This window comes from Rhinopithecus roxellana, chromosome 8 (genome assembly GCF_007565055.1).
Source record: "Rhinopithecus roxellana isolate Shanxi Qingling chromosome 8, ASM756505v1, whole genome shotgun sequence".
NCBI classification, from domain to species: domain Eukaryota; kingdom Metazoa; phylum Chordata; class Mammalia; order Primates; family Cercopithecidae; genus Rhinopithecus; species Rhinopithecus roxellana.
In genome coordinates, this window is record NC_044556.1 from 116,984,597 (window position 1) to 116,992,018 (window position 7,422).

General features: G+C 37.3%; 1 non-coding gene across 1 annotated transcript; it reads left to right on the plus strand.

The window, feature by feature from the left end:
• The first annotated feature begins 7,114 nt into the window (after positions 1 to 7,114).
• On the plus strand, positions 7,115 to 7,215 carry LOC115899483. Its single transcript, XR_004059182.1, has one exon. It is a non-coding gene; the product is annotated as a small nucleolar RNA U13 (small nucleolar RNA).
• Positions 7,216 to 7,422: the final 207 nt, after the last annotated feature.

Genomic DNA, 7,422 nt, shown 5'->3' on the forward strand with positions numbered 1-7,422 from the left:
CAATGTGGCCAGTTGTTGGGCATTTTTCCAAAGTATTATACACCTACAGAACTATAACAATCAAGCATACAGTCATATATTCTTTATTCCCTCTTTGAAAAAAATGGAACTGTTTATGTGAGGTGTTGGGGGATATCTCTCCTTCTACCCATCTTAGGTTCATGGCCGAGACCCTGTAACAAAAACAGATTAGCAAGAGAAAAGCATACACATTTATAAGTTCTATATGACATACGAGCCTTGATAAGGAAATAAAGACTAGAGTAAACAATTAAACCTGAGTGTTTTTATCGTAGATTTGGTAAAGAATGGATAGTCATGGAGAAATATGATAGGATGAATTGGTATGGTCTAATGGTAATGCACTGAGAGAAACTTAGTGAGGCCTGCCTGTTCATATGCTTTTTGGCATCTCTTGATCTTCAGAGATAAGGATGTTCCTTTCCTTTTCCTCCGGATACAGGAAGGGCACCTCTCACATGAGGGTCTTATGACTTACTTCAGGGGAAGGTGAGGTTGACAAGTTATGTCACCACTCTTCCTCATTGTTGCTGTCATCTACTCCACCAGATCACTCCCACTCCTTCTTTGATTATTTTAGCTCTGAGCTTTGTCACACTCTCCAATACTACTTCTGCCTTAGTTCTTGGAGAGTTCAGTCTTCATGAGATGATCTTCTCATGGATCAGACGTCTTGGTTCTTTGACATCCTCTCCACCGGAATTTGCCCTTCACGCTGCCTCTACTGTCCACTTTCTTAGACATATACCAGTAACACAACTCCATATCTTCCATTTCAACATTATACTCTCTGCTCACCACCTCCATTTTTTAGCTCACACATTGTCACCCCAAGTTAAACAATTCTCCTATTTTTGAACTTGTAGGTTTAATGGGACCTACAACCCATTAATTTAATCATATTTTTTCCTGTGTCATACAATGCTTTTGTTCACACTTTGACCCTTACCATGTTCGAAGTCCACAATCAAGTGTTATGATCACTCCCTGGTATACATTCCCACTTCCCTTACTAAACAATTGTGTGGCACAATCTAAAGCCTTGCTAAACACAACTCTCTGCCTACTTCACACCAACACCTACACATCTGAATAATGCTGAAGACAAGCACACTGCCATGCTACCTGGTCTCACTGTGAATTCATGACCACCACCCTCAAGGAGACCCTTAACACTACTGCATTTGCCTCATCCACTGTCTCTCCAGTCAAGCTTTTCTTTTCCTATTCCACTCACTCGCTAACTCTTCTTTTTTAGATGACCCTTTCATACCTTCTCTTCTTTCCTTAAAATGCCAACATTTCCTTCCAATCCTCACTTTTAGCTTCACACTTCACTGAGGAAGAATTATTCAGAAGAGAACTTCTGTAAGCTCTGACCACCACATGCTGTGCCCCCTACTCCACCCCCAACCCTGCCTGTTAGAATGAATAACTTGTTGGTGCTCCTCTTAAGGCCAATAACTCTCCCCTTCTCTAAATCTAATCCTAGACTCAGAGTGTTGAACCAGCAGTTCTCCCCTTTGGCATCACTAATGGTTCCCTCCCAATTGGATCATTCCCATCACGGTGCAATTAGATTTCTCATTAAAAATAAAAATAACCCTTGAGCCCCTCTCTGTCTACTGCTTCATTATTGGCTCCCTTTTAGAGCAAAGCTTCTCAAAAGAATTATCTTTTCTTCCTGTCCTCAATTTCTCTCCTCCCATTGTCTCTTGAACTCAATCAGGCATTTGTCCATGTCACTCAACTGTAATTACTCTTATCAAGGCCACCAGTGACTTCCACATTGCTAAATCAAATGGTCCAAGTCTCAGTCCTCAACTTAATTGACCTATAAGCAATATTTTGTAGACAGAGTTGAAACAGTTTCTTCACTTGGCTTCTAGGACCACATGTCCTCTTGGTTCTCTCTTGCCTTATTGGTTGCTCCTCAGTCTTAGCTGCTCTTTCATTATCTCCCTTCCTCAAAATTTTATAGTTCCCCAGAGCTCAGCTTCCAGATATCCCAGTTTCAGACTTCTTGCTGCCAGAACTGTGAAAGAATAAATTTCTACTGTTTTAAGCCACACATTGATGGCAATTTATTTGGTGGCTCCAGGAAATTAATGCATACTTCAATAAAGTTGCTTAAAAACAAACAAACCTATACTGGTTCTTCATCTTAAGTCATGTCTAAGTTCAAAGTCAAAGTCCTTTCTGTAGCCACTAAGATCCTGCACTACCTCCCTGACCTTGCTTCCCACACTCACCTCTGCTCCCTCTGCTGCAGCCACGCTGTCCTCCTTGCTCTTCCTTAAATACTCCAAGCACACTTCTGCCTCAAGGCCTTTGCCCTAGGTGGTTCATCTGCCCAGATTGCTCTTCCTGTAGATATCTGCATACCTCTCTCCTCACCTTCCTCAGGTGTTGACCCAAATGTCACCTTCTCAGTGAGGTCTTAACCCCTTCTTCAAAATAGTAGTTATCCACATTCTGTAGCCCCCTGGCCTGATTTATTATTCACCATTGTAGTTATAAGCATTGGACATACTTTGTTTTACTCATTCATTTTATTTAGGATTACCTTTTCCCACCACGGGGAAAAGAAATTTTTCTTTCTCTTTGTTCACTGCTTTTTTTTTTTTAATTTGGACAAATTTATGGCATACATGTGAAATTTTATTACATATATATAATGTGTAGTTATCAAGTCAAGGTATTTAGGGTGTCCATCACCTGAGTATAATACATTTTGATTAACTATAATCTCCCTACACTGCTATCAAACATTAAATTTATTATTTCTATGTAACTGTACACTTGTGTGCTTTAGCCCACTTCTCTTCAACCTTCCCCTACCCCCATCTCACCCTTTCTGTTCTCTTTCTCTTCTCTGTCTCCACATAATCAAATATTTTAGCGCTCACATTTAAGTGAGAATATGTGATATTTGTCTTTTTGTGTCTGGTTTATTTCACTTAAGGTAATGACTTCCAGTTCCATCAGTGTTGCTGTACATGACATGCTTTCATTCTTTTTGAAGGCCAAATAGTACTCCATCATGTATATATACCTCATTTTCTTTATCCGTTCGTCTGTTGATGGACACTTAGGTTAATACCATATCTTTGCTATTGTAAATAGTGCTGCAATAAACATGTGAGTGCAGGTATCTCTTTGATATATTGATTTATTTTCCTTTGGGTAGGTACCCAGTAGTGGGATTGCCAGATTAATCTATTTTTAGTTTTCTGAGAAATCTCCATGCTGTTTTCCATAGTGGCCGTACTAATTTACATTCCCACCAACAATGTATAAGAGTTCCCTTTTATCCACATACTCAGCAACATTCATTATTTTTTGTCATTTTAATAGTAGCCAGTATAAAAAGGGGTATGGGGTGTGATGATATCTCATTGAGGTTTTGATTTGCATTTCTCTGATAGTGCTGTTGAATGTTTTTCATATACCTATTGAGCATTTGCATGTCTTATTCTGAGAAATATCTATTCACATTCTTTGCTCGCTTTTTAATGGAGTTGTTTTTTCTATTGAGTTGTTTGAGTTCCTTGTATGTTCTGGATATTAGTACCCTGTCAGATGAATTGTTTGCAAATATTTTCTCCCATTCAACCCCCTTCACTGTTTATTATTTATTTTTCTAGGCAGAAAGTTTTCAGTTTAATTAGGTCCCATTTGTCTATTTTTGGTTTTGTTGCCTGTGCTTTTGAGGTCTTAGTCATAAATTCTTTGCCCAGACCAACGTCCTAGAGTTTACTCTAGGTTTTCTTCTAGTATTTTTATAGTTTCAGGTCTTATGTTTAAGTCTTTAATCCATTTTGAATTGATTTTTGTATATGGTGAGAGCTAGGAGTCCAGTTTCATTCTTCTGCATGTGGCAAATTTTACCAGCACCATTTATTGAAGAGAGTATCCTTTCTCCAGTGTAAGTTCTTGTTGGTTTTGTAAAAGGTCAGTTGGCTGTAAATATGTGGCTTTATTTCTCAGTTCTCCATTCTGTTCCATTTTTCTATGTGTCTATTTTTATACCAATACCATGCTGTTTTGGTTACTATAGTTGTTCATTGCTATTTTTACATTGCCTGGAACAGAGTAGATAATGGATAAATATGTGTGGAAGGAAAGAAAGAAGGAAGGAAGGGAGGGAGGGAGGAAGGAAGGAAGGAAGGAAGGAAGGAAGGAAGGAAGGAAGGAAGGAAGGAAGGAAGGAAGGAAGGAAGGAAGGAAGGAAGGAAGGAAGGAAGGAAGGAAGAAAGGAAGGAAGGAAGAAAGGAAGGAAGGGAGATTACCTATTATTCTTTTTTTTTCAATCAAAATGCTGGGGCCATCTTGTTATTTGATACAGGGCTTTTGTTTTTATTGTTGTTTTTGTTGGTTTAACTTTTTATTATAGAAAATTTCAAACATAAAAAAGTAGAGAAAACATATAAAGAATCTAGTGTACTTCTCACCCTGATTAAACAGCTATCAATACAAGTATGGCAAATATTTTTTCACCTATACCCCCACCCATTCCCTATACCTCCCACCAGATTATTTTGAAACAAATTTCAAACATATTATTTTAATTTATAAGGATTTCAATCTGTGTCTCTGAAAGATAAGCACTAAAAAGAACAAAAACAAACCCCAAAAAATCAGGCAATCTCAGTACACACCTAAAATCAATTTATAATAATGTCTGAATATTATTCAGTAGTCAGTCTTCACATTTTTTCACTTGTCTTAGAAATGATTTTGGTTTTGCTTTTTGTTTTACACTTTGATAGTTTGGATTGAGATGCAAATAAGTATCATATATTCTAATTTATTGATATGTCTTTTTTATTCTGTAGGTTCCCCCTTTATTTTCTGCAAACTTAAAACTTTTTGTGATAAAACAAGCTCTATAGTTTTCCATAGTTATACTGTAGTTTCCCATAGTCTGGATTTTGCTGACTGCATGGCTGCCCTAATAGATCACTTAACATGTTTTCCTCTGGCCTTTATCACTTATGAACTGGCAATTACATCTACATACTTGGTCACATTTTTCCCCCACCTCAGGCCTTCACAGGTGGTGTTTGTACTTCTAATAGGAGGGACAGTCTCTGTTGTTTTCTTTTTTGGGGGTGATGATCATTGCCCAAATCCACTACTTCAGCAGGTTTTGAAACATATTGATACTATAATTCTATCCCATTCTTTTTCTTTTTCTTTTCAGTGGAAATACTTTTGCAACGAGAAGCCCCTCTACCTCCACACCATATCAAATATCTGGTTTTTCTAATCATTTAAGAAAATGAGAACAAATATTTTATTTACCCATTTTTAAATTAATAATGTGGGTTATTCCTAGCATCTTCCAAAGGGGACCAATGAGTTGTTGTGGTCATTTTAGTATCATTATAAAAATGGATATGTGATTTTTAAAGTTTTTACTGTAATAATTATCTTTATTATCATTGCTCAAGTTATCCTGTCTTTTGGCCAGTGGAAACTTATTTAGATTGACGTCTGAGTCCTAGTGATACAATTCTAATACTCTTTGATAACTTCCTTATTCTCTTGATACTTTTCCTTTTTAATAGCCATTCTAACTGGGGTACAATGATAACTCATTGTGGTTTTGATCTATACTTCTCTGATTGTTAGTGATGTTGGACATTTTCTTCATGTACCTGTTGACTATTTTTATGTTTTCTTTTGAGAAATGTCTACTCACATCCTTTGCTCACAAATAACTTAATGAAGTTATTTGTTTTTTTCCTGTTGAGTTGTTTGAGTTGAATATATTGTAGGCTCACCTTGTACATTTCCTTCCTTAGACCTGGATTCAGCCATTTCTCCAAAAAGACCTATTTTTGTTTGTCAGCAATGGTATTTACCACAATCTGTGTACTAGTGGTGCCTTGCTGTCAGTTTGCAGCAAAGGATTAACTCAGCAAGGATGGGTTGCCCAAACCCTGTACATTCCAAAGAAAGTTTGGCCCTTGACCAACTCCTGGGAGATAACTTCGAAGGCCTTGGGGTATCTTTCCTGATAAGAATGTCTGTTTCTATAGGACCTTGGGCCATACCAGGCAGTCTATGCTATTAATGTGATTTTTGTTAGATGCCTTGGGCCATGCAGTATCTGTTGACCTTTGGAAATTCATGCCCACATTACTAACCCCAGATTTAAAAGAAAAAAAAAAGTCTTCTGTAGTTGGCACTACCTTGCATGTGCTGCTACACATCATTGCTGGGAAAAATTAAGGCTGTCCATATGACTCCACTGGGATGGGAAAAATTGAAGCTTGTATCTTGTCTTTCTTGCAATCTACCCTATGTGCCTTTTTCCATTGCTGATTTTAATTTGTATCTTTTCATTGTAATGGACTATAACCATGAGTACAACAGATTTGCTGAGTTCTGCCAGTTTTTCTAGAGAATCACTGAACCTGAGTTTGGTCTTGGGGATCCCTGACTACAGTCAGAAACTCTGTCTGTGTTTCTTCAGTAGGCAGAACTAGAAAATATGTTTTTAAGATCAAACATGTCATGATTTCATACAGATATTCCAAATGAAATACAGGTCTACAGGTTCTGACTTAAACTCACCAATCTGTATCTCCTTTCAACCACACCAAAAATATATAGTTCTCAATGAAACCAAATCATCACTTTTCTTTAACCTACAACACGGCAGTCTCAAAATAGCAATACCAACTCTACCACCAACAATATGACTACTGAGAACAGTTCAAGGTTTTGTTTTGTGTTTGTTGTCTTTTTGTCCTTAGGCTTGATCTCAATGGTAATATATGGCCAAATTGCTGTTTTAAAGTCATTTGAAGGCTGGGCATGGTGGCTCATTCCTGTAATCCAAGTACTTCGGGAGGCCAAGGCAGGAAGATCATTTGAGACCAGGAGTTCGAGACCAGCCTGGGCAATATAGTGAGACATTGTGTCTACAAAAAGTTAAAAATTTAGCTGAGCGTGGTGGCACGTACCTGTGGTTTAAGCTATTTGGAAGGCCGAGGTGGAACGATTGCTTGAGCCCAGAAGGGGGAGTCTGCAGTGAGCCAAGATCAGAGACACAGTCTCAAAAAAAAAAAATCATTTGAGGCTGCTTTTGTAGCTTAAGTGTGATGATTGAGTTTGCATGTGCATGTGTGAGATGTGCCCCCTTTAACCTTGTTACAGCAAGGCCACATTACCCATCTGACATGAAAAAATATAAAATAAAATAAAGTCATTTGAGATCATTTCTCTTTGTTTCATAATGGTGTTTACTGGCTACACAAATATAATCACTTATTTTATTTTTGCTTTGGGGAATTATGTTTTTATTTAATTTTGTTTTATAATTTAAAAAATAATTTATGTTTCTAAAGACAAATATTTGGAATATTCAAAGATAAAATATATTCCTCC